Raw genomic sequence first — 9,979 nt, 5'->3', positions numbered from 1 at the left:
TTGAACTCAGGGGTACTCAACCACTGAGCCACATCCCCAGCCCTATTTTGTATATTTTTTATGTAGAGACAAAGTCTCATTGAGTTGCTTAGTGCTTCACTTTTTTGCTGAGGCTGGCTTTGAACTCACAATTCTCCTGTCTCAGCCTCCCAAACTGCTGGGATTGTAGGCAAATACCACCATGCAGGGCAATTTAGTGATTCTTTAAGGAACAAAATAATAGCCTAAACTTTCAAGCTGTTTGACAAAGACAACGAAGGATGCTGTTGCTTTTCCTGGAGGTCCAAGAGTGTTCCAACTACTTTTAATAATTAACTGATTTAATTCTCACAAGGGCCTTATTGTCATCGCAAGGAGGTTCTGACGGTCAAGAGGCAGAGGAGACCAATGGGAACTTCCAGAGCTTTATTAGAAAGTGAAAGGTGTAGATACACATTCTCAGGGTAGAATGTGGGCCATCTCCAGAGCCAACAGTCCTTTGGGGGTTTGACTCTTCTAAAGGAAACCTGGTGAGGAGTGGGCATGGGAAGGTATGTAGAACGACATCAGCCTGGTGAACCAGTGCTTTGATTGTGGATCAGAAGGTGCTTCTGGTGGTCTGGTCCTTTCTAAGATCTTCAGGTCAACATTGTCTCCTTTGGAAAATGTTAGGAATGTGCCCTTGTTTTTTTCTAATCTGAAAATACACTGTGTAGGAGAACACTGCACCTAGGCTTTAACAAAATAAGGTAGTTTTGCAAATGAGTGAGTTTGCAGTCACTCTAAGATTTCTCAGAAATTTGGAAGTGACCAGTGGGAAGGAAAAATGGGTCTGGGGAGTAAGTCTGATCATGGGCATCTAGGTTTTCAGCTACAGTTTCTTTTTTCCTTCCGTTTGGTCTCCTTTCTGCCTATCTTTATTTCTTCTACCTTGCTATGAGCTAGGTACTTTTTAAATGGTATACAGGTTTCAGGGGGGTTTCCTAAGGTGCCCAAGATCCAAACTCAGGTGGCTGGATTCTAGCGTCCATGTATATAAACACTTCTCTGTGCTCAGTTTTGACACAAGGACAACTTACAAGTTCTGTGTGTTAGGCCTTCTCTTCTCAAAACAAAGGCTATTTCCTCTGTTTAGGAACAAAGCATCTAGAGCTGGAGAACCCACCTGGACACTTTTTTTTTCCCCTCTCAACTCTCCCAAAGAGGAAAAGTAGAACTATGTCCACGGCCTGTTGGAGGGCTAGGACCAGAGCCCAAGCCCTTTGGCTTTTTCTATGTCTAATTCTGCCTATTTTGTTAGTTCCCAGAGCTCCTAGTACATTGCTGTGCTCTGTTCTCAGTGAATGCTTAACAAGTATTTAAAAACTGCATAACTTATAATAAAATAAGACTTATATGTTAAAAAAATGGGGGGTGGGGTTTATTGGAGATTGAACCCAAGTGCGCTTTACTACTGAGCTACATCTGCAACCCTTTTTATTTTGAAACAGGATCTCGCTAACCTACACAGGCTAGCCTTGAACTTGTGATCCTCCTACCTCAGCCTCCCAAATAGTTAAGATTATAGACATGCACCACTGCACCTGGCAAAATTTGTGTTTATATGTTATGAAACCTTAGAGCTGGGTACAATGATGCATGCCTGTAATCCCAGTGACTCAGGAGGATGAGGCAGGAAGATTGTAAATTTAAGGATAAGCTCAGCAATTTAGTAAGACCCTATTTCAAAATAAAAAATAAAGGACTGGGCATATAGTTCAGTGGTAAATCTCCCCTGGGTTCATTCCCCAGTGCCCTCCGCACAGAGACACACATATTCACATACACACCCTTATATAGAGACAGACATTATAATTTCTTCTTTAAGATCATGAATTTATGGGGCTGGGGTTGTGGCTTGGTGGTAAGAGTGCTTGCCTAGCACATGTGACCCTGGGTTCAATCCTCATCACCACGTATAAATAAATAAAGGTATTGTGTCCAACTACAACTAAAAAAATAAATATATTTTTTTAAAAAAACCATGAATTTCTGGTCATTAAAAGAAAAGCTAAGGAGCTGGGGTTGTGGCTCAGTGGTAGAGCACTTGCCTAGCATGTGTGAGGCACTGGGTTCAATCCTCAGCACCACATAAAATAAATAAATAAAATAAAGTCTGTCTACAACTAAAAAATATTGGGGGGGGGGCGGGAAGGAAAGCTAAGCTGGCATGCTACAGGAAGCCACTGCCTTTCAGCCTGATCCTAGAAAGAAGGACACATGAGACAGACCTTAACCTCACCAGAGCCTGAAATAGAGTCATCCTAGCCAACTCACAGACTGGTGACCAAGGAAGTAGGAGCTATTGTAAGCCACTGAAATTTGGAGTTGTTTGTTACATAGCACTGTTTAGCAGAAACTGTCCATGGGAATCTTACGATGGCCAAAAAAGAAAGTCACACTAACAACTTACTATGTGCCTATTAGTTTATATTCCATTAACCCATATGATCCTTTCAAAAACCCTGTTATAACTATTATGATCGTATTATACAGATGAGGAAACTGACGCAGAGAGGACTTGAGTAACTGCCCCCAAAACATATAGGTAGTACAGTAAGACATGGATTTAAACCCAGGTCCATGTGATTATAAAACTTGTACTCTGTCTTTTACAAAAACATCCTATATTATCGCCTTTTTGGTGGGCAGTACTGGGGATTGAACCCAGGAATGCTCTACCTCTGAGCTACATCTTCTAACCCCTTATTTTTTGAGACAAGGCCTAGCTAAGTTGTTGAGGCTGAACTTGAACTTGGGATCCTCCTACCTCAGCCTCCAGAGTTGCTGGGATTATAGGCATGTGCCACTAAACCCAGCTTTCGAATAATTTTTAAAAAATCTCAGCTATACAATGAAAAAAATTTTAAATAAAAGTTATTTTAAATAATACACAAAACAGTATTATTCAAATAATAATTTTAGAATACTCAAATAGATGATAGAACATTTAATTCTATAAGATCGATATTAATGTTAAACATGAACTATAAGAATAGAGACTCAAAGGGCTGGAGTTGTGGCTCAGTGGTAGAGCACTCGCCTAGCACGTGCGAGGCCCTGGGTTTGATCCTTAGCACTACATAAAGATAAATAACTACAAAAGAAAAGAAAAGAAAAAAGAATAGAGACTCAAGGCACTTGGAATGAGCTGATAGAAGTCAAACATTGGTACCTTCCTCTGAGGAGGTAAGTTATTTCTTCATGGGCATTAGTCAAAAACATACAAACTTGGAAGGACTGTTTTCAAGTTTCTAGAAACAAGAAGTGAGGGTTCATTAGATTCTGTAATTATCGTGACAAACCCGAACACACTTGTTTTGAGAGTGTTCTGTTCTTTCATTCATTTCAGAGGTCTCCTGCAAAGCCCCTTCCTGACGCTGTGGTGGACAAAATCTGTGACATACATTTCTATCCTTAACAGACAATTTTTGTGGGAGGCCCAGAAGTGGCTTATCAGTTGCTTTTCAAACTGCTCCTGTTTAGTTTTGGTGGAGGGGGATGGTGGAAGTTGGGGAGCCTCAGTTACCAGAGCACTGGCCACAGGTGCCCTTCACTCTGTTTCCCCTTCAGCTGCCATTGCTGATTGTTCTCACGCTCTTTATAGGAAGTGAGAGAGTGTCTCCACTCCCACTGCCCAGTCCTACTGGGAGGGTGAAAAGAAGAACCCTCAGTTTCTAGAAGTGACAGCCATTTCTCCTCAGACATTCTGACGCCCTGGCCGGTGGGCGCAGAGCTGGGTAGCCTTGCTGTGCCCTGTCCTGTGCCCATCTTCCCCTCTCCTCCTCCTGCCTGGGGAGACTGGTGCTCTCCTGTTGTTGCCTGAACGTCCAAGCACAAGCCCTTTCCTCCAAGCCTGCTGTTCCTCATCAGCACCAGTGCCCACACCCATCCCTCTAGCTTCCTCATAATTAAAACTGGCTGTAACTCAAGTTAAAATGATTCTGATGAGTTAATTTCATATTGTGACTTTGGAAAAATGGCTTATTTTCTCTTTTTTTTCTTGAGGGAACAATTAAATGTCCTATTTGGATTGTAAATGGTAGGATTTCAGGAATCAAGAAATATGAAGTGATAATATCTGCATTATGGAATTCTCTGTGTAAGGCAAATGTATTATCTCAGATAATTCTCATAACGACCAAGAGGGGTAAATACTATTGTTATCTCCATTTTACAAATGAAGAAAATGAGACACAGAACTGAGGCCATGCAGTAGAGCTGGGTAACAATGTGCTCTAGAGCTTCAATCTTTTTCTTTTCTTTTCTTCTTTTTTTTTTTTTTTTTTTTTTTGCAGTGTGAGGGCATTGAACCCAGGGCTTCACATATGATAGGCAAGTGCTCTACCACTGAGCTACACTCCAGCCCTTTTTATTTTATTTTATCACTAAATTTCCTGGGCTGGCCTTGAACTTGGAATCCTCCTGCCTCAACCTCTTGAACATCTTGGCCTGTGCCACTGCACCTCCCTGAAGTTCACTCCTAACAACTACTGGGAAAGAAGTGAGAGATACTGGAAGTATCAGTGTGCGTAGATTTTGGTAGCCCACAGATCACCTCTCTTGGACAATACTTATGCCACTCCAAAGCCTGGCCCAAGTCCTGAGAACAAAGTTTACATGTTGAGCCACTTGAATGCCATCCACTTGGTGAGACTGAGCACAAACAACTGTTAAAGCTGGGAAGCCCTGACTTTAGAAGGTAACTGACAGATTATTTTGGTCAACCCCATCAGTTCACAAATGAAGAAACAGAATCAAAGATGTTTAACTTATTTAATTGCACCTCCTGACAGCTGATGACTGATCAGGGATTTGTTTGCAGTGCTGGATATGGAACGCAGGGGCACTTTACTATTCTGCTACATCTCCACATTAATTGCCTCATTTTTGCTCCTAATGTCAATCAAGCTGCTTATTACTTTGCACTTGAACCAATACCTATTCTGGCCTCCCTGCCTCAGTCTCTCCTTCAACACCCCTCTTTATTTCTCATGGTCATGCAGCATTGTCTGCACATCTTCTTCAAAACATGGCTTTATCTTGAGCATAAACTTGAGTACAAAGGCCTGGGTTTAAATTCCAGTTTACCATTCTACCAGTGAACAGACTCAGCCATTGTGGTTAAACACAGAGGTGGCCTGAGTTTGGACAGGGGTTTGGACCCTCGATGGTCCTGGAGCACTGAATGCACCAAGGCATCAACCTGCAATGGGCAGTCAATCCCAGAAACCTCACTGAGTCAAAGCCAAGAGACACAAGTTTTCCTGGAACCCAACAGGGTTGTCTTTGTTCAGGGCACAGTGGGGTTGGGGGAGGGGAGCTTAGGTACACGGAGCAGGTGGGAGGATGGTGAGGAGACTGAATCCCACTGCCTATTTCATTTCTCAGTGAAAACCTTTCTTGTCCCTGGAAATAGAAGCAGAAATGAAACTTTAGCCAGAACTGGGACTTATTTATAGCAGAACAGGGAGATGGGATTTAGGAGAAAACTCATCTCCCCTCCTCATAACTCCAAGGCACAAGAGTACAATATAAGGAGGCACAGATCAGAGTAGACAGAACTGACCATCCCGCCCATGCATATGCACACCCAATACCCCAGAAAAGCAGGACCCTTGCCCCTCCACCCCATGGGCCATTTTAATCACCCCACACTAGCTACCTTTCATACAAAGGGAGGATTGAGCTCATTGTGTCCTTAGGTAAGAAGCTAGGTTTACAGATGAGCCTGTGATGGAGGAGTATCAATTACTACATTCCAGGAATGGACCAGATTACTAAAGATTTGGACAGTTTAGGGAAATGGGCAGAAACGAGGCTAATGAAATTCAGTCTCACAAAGAGTAAGGTCTTGCATTAAAGAAGAATCCATAATACATTTAAATGGAGCCTTAATAGGTGAAACTGCAGGAAATAATGAGGAAAGTGCCCCAGGGCTAGATAATAACATCATCAAGAGTCTAGCTGCAAGCAGGGGATTTCCTTATGGAGCAAAGAAGTAATGGTTTCTCTGTAAATGGTTACTCACAGCTCATTTAGGATCCTGGTATAATTCTGGGCTTATAGTTACTCAGAAGCTAACCCAGCACTGTGCTAAAAAAGGAGCAAGAAAGAAAAAGGAAGCATTGGTCTGGGGCTCAGAAATATGATCTAATATATTTGCAGGCATTTTTCACTCTTTTCCTAAGTTCAGTGCAAAAAGAACCCTTTAGTTCAGGGGTTGCAAACATTGGATAGAGGCCCCCGCAATTCTTTTCATAGGTTTGTCCTCTTTTGCTGACTTTTCACTTTTCACTGGTGTGTATGTCTGAAATAAAGCTTCCAGATTAATTATGAGGAGGGGGAATTAATGCTGAGAAAAAGGAAATCAACTTTTTTCATTACATATATTTACTAATCTGCATGCTCTTTTACAAATCTACACCTTAGTTCATTATGTTTTCTTTGCTAAGATGTCTTTTCCCTCCCTGTTCATCTGGTATTGGAGGACCAGGTCTTCTTCCTTATAAGGAAATGGAATAATTTTAAACTTAACATTAACTTGAGCCTCATCAGGTGCCTATGAGATCAGGTTACTACTGAACCAGTGTCGCGACCCCTTGCCCGAAAGGAAGACGCAACTCAGGAATCTTCTTTCAGCAGTTTATTCAGGCCCTTGATATTTCTTCTTCTCTCTCCCGGATGCCCCTCCCAGCCTTAATAAAGCATCTCAAGCCCCAATGCAAAGCTGCCACGTGGAGCTTTCTCATAGGGTGATGAAAAGTCATGCGCCAACTCTCCCAAATAAGGAATTGTTTGTCACAGACCACAGCGGAGCCAGCGCCATCTTGTAATGGCGACCATAGTCTGCAGAAACAGCAGAAGCGGCTCACCACAAACCAGCAGTTAAGGATGGTCACCAACTTCATGAAATCAGACGCTGCATAAACCGCGAACTTCCACCAGCAGAGACCAACAAAAGCTCATGTTGCCGAAAGCTCAGTCCTTGTCCCCAAAGCCAATTCGATAATAAGGACATGGTTTTGAGAAAAAGGAAAAGGAAGGTTAATTGTTTTGCTAGCAAAGGAGAAACATAGGATACTTCTGTCCCAAAGACTGTGGTTCTGCCCATCAGCAGGAACAGGGGGCTTTAAAAGAGATGACTCAAAGGCTACGTTCCCTGTTTCTCTGTCTATAGTTGTAATTCACTTGTTAATTTGGGAGAGAGCCATTTCTGAGATCTTCTGTTGCCATCACCAAAGTCTGGATTACTTTGTTCCTATGGTACATGTGTACTGAAGGACAGATAACTCTGCCTAGGATGGGGAAGAAAGGTAATCCTGTTTCTCTGAGAGGAGGGATGGGGAGAGATTAGGGAAGAGCTGGGAGAGGGACAGGGAAAGAAACAAGTTCATTTTAAAAACAAGTTGCAGTGGCAGAGCAGCAAAGGCTATACTCAAAGCAGAAAGTGGACCACTGTTAAAACAGCTCCTACAAGATTGTAGCTCACATTGTCTCGGACGGCATTGCTTTACACTTTCAGAGTGAAACAGATTTTTTCAGGGTAGAAGTTTGCATTCCCTTGTGGCATTTCAGGGGAAGGGGAGCAGCTGATGAACTGTTTTCATTTTCTTTTTTCAGGACTATAATCTGAAACTGCTCAGGCCCAATTATTGTCTACTAGAATGGTCTTTTGGGATCAATGAATGCTTGTGGTATTTAATATTTTAAGAGTACAACTGGGAGAACTAAAGTTCTCACACTGGACAGATTCATTCTTTGGGTACAATTTCACATGAGCTGAATGAAACCCATGAAGTCCATCTGAACCTGCACCATGGCTTGTGAAACACTGTTTATCAGAGAAGATGGACAAGGCTACCACACATTCATCTTTGTACGCTAGAGGAAACTGAGGAAAGGGGATGTAAATAGAACATGGAGCTCTCTGTTGTGCCTCAGACTGTTGTATCTGTGGGGGGATAAAAACAGAACTCCTTCTGATGGGGGATTTTTTTTTTTTTTTTCTTTTCTGAGTCAGAGAACTGACTGTGGTCTAAACTAAAAAAAAAAAAAAAAATGAAGCCTTATGTAAAGGGGTAAAGGCATTGGATGGGTGTGGAATTATTCATGAAGCTGCAAGACTGAAGAAACACTCCCTTCTCCCCCTCTGGAAAGACTGATATGATGTCCAATTCTTGCAATCCAGATGGCTTCTTACTTGGCAACTGCCCTTTTATAGCCAAGATATGAGAAGCAATCACTTGTCAAAATTGGTTTTATGCTACTTTTAAATTTAAAAAAAAAAAGATTCTTGTGAATATGCCATTAAAACATGATTATAAATGTTAGGTGCAGGACAGGCTGAACTATGTTGTCTGCAGGGCAGGCTGAACAAATGCTAGCTGCAGGATAACCCAAGCACCCAAACCTGGCTCTGTTTGGTCCTTTATCACCTGTTTTGCGTCAAGTCTGAACACTCAACCCCACTCAAGGCTGAACACTCTACCCCCACTAGTCTGGTGCAACAGAAACCCACATCTGACCCCTGCCCCATCTGCCTGAAGGCAGAAGATGACACCCTTAGCAACTACTGGGTGATCCAATCATTGTACACCAACAAGGCAGCTTGCAGACCCAGAGACCCCATTAGATTTGGGCTATGAAAACTCCCTCCTGCCAGGCCCTTCTTTCTTTGTCTTGCTCTCTTGCTCTTGCTCTCTCTGTCTCCCTCTCTTGCTTTCGCTCTCCCTTGCTCTCTCTTTCTTTTCTCTCTTTTTCTCCTCTTTTGCACTGCTGCAATAAAGATCTCTTGGTCGCTCTGAGTGTTTTGGTCACTTTCCTTTCAATAAAAACAACTAAATGTGTATCATTCTAGACAGTTCTGGACATTTAGGACACTACTAGTACTGACCTTTATAATAAAACGGAATTAGATTACAAACTATTTTGGAGATACCTGGTTTGTGGCCACTCCACCTCCTTTTTGAGATCATCCAATGCCTTTTAAAAAATCTGCTTGAAGGTAGTGGCTAGAAGCTCTTTCATTCTCCACTTAAGAGCTGCAGTTCGGCTTAGAGGAATCAGCAATATTGTCAACAGGATGACAAAAGTGACCTTGGGCCATGTTGGCAAAGCACAGTGGAAGAAGACGACCCCTGATAAAATTTAAACTTGGCCTTTAAAAACAATTGTTCTTCCTACATGAACTTCACGTAAGACCCACAGCTTCCTTTAAGTAAAAAAAGGTTACCCAGTAGGTTCTGGGGTTGACATTATTTTTTAAATCTTACTAATCTTCCCTGGAACAAGACTAGCAACATTCAAAGAGAAAAAGAGCATTCGGTAATATTTGCTAATCCCTGAGTTTTTTTTCATTTATATACTAAGAAGGATTACTACTTAACATAATTGCTTCTGTTAAAATTACTGGCAATATTGCTAAATATTTTTTCAATGAGTGATCACAACAAAATTCATAAAGGCTTCATCAACCATACTAGACCAGGTCAAAAAGGATAAGCAGGGGGTAGGAATGAGAGTAGAATGAATCAGACATTATGACTCCTATGTGCATATATGATTGCATGACCCATGTAACTCTACGTCATGTACTACCAGGTGAATGAGAAATTATACTCATTTATTTATAATGTGTCAAAATGCATTCTGTTATCATGTATAACTAATTAGAACAAAAAATATGTATTTATTCTAATCATATATATATGAGATAAGCATACTGTATTTCATAATTCCAAGACCCTTGGCCAAACACAGAATTTAGAAGAAAAATATGGAATATAACAGAATTCAAACTATTGCTATGTTCATGCAGTCTGTTTAACTCTTATGTCACAGAAATCTTTATGAAAACAGCTGTACAGGGTAGGGACACAGAGTGTAGACAGTGATGGTGCATTTCCTGAGTTCTGACCTGGCTCTGTGACTTATAGGTATATGATATCAGGCAAGTTAT

This window comes from Marmota marmota, unplaced genomic scaffold (assembly GCF_001458135.2).
Source record: "Marmota marmota marmota unplaced genomic scaffold, marMar, whole genome shotgun sequence".
Classification (NCBI taxonomy): Eukaryota; Metazoa; Chordata; class Mammalia; order Rodentia; family Sciuridae; genus Marmota; species Marmota marmota.
The sequence above is the reverse complement of the archived record's forward strand: the minus strand, read 5'-3'. Positions refer to the sequence as shown.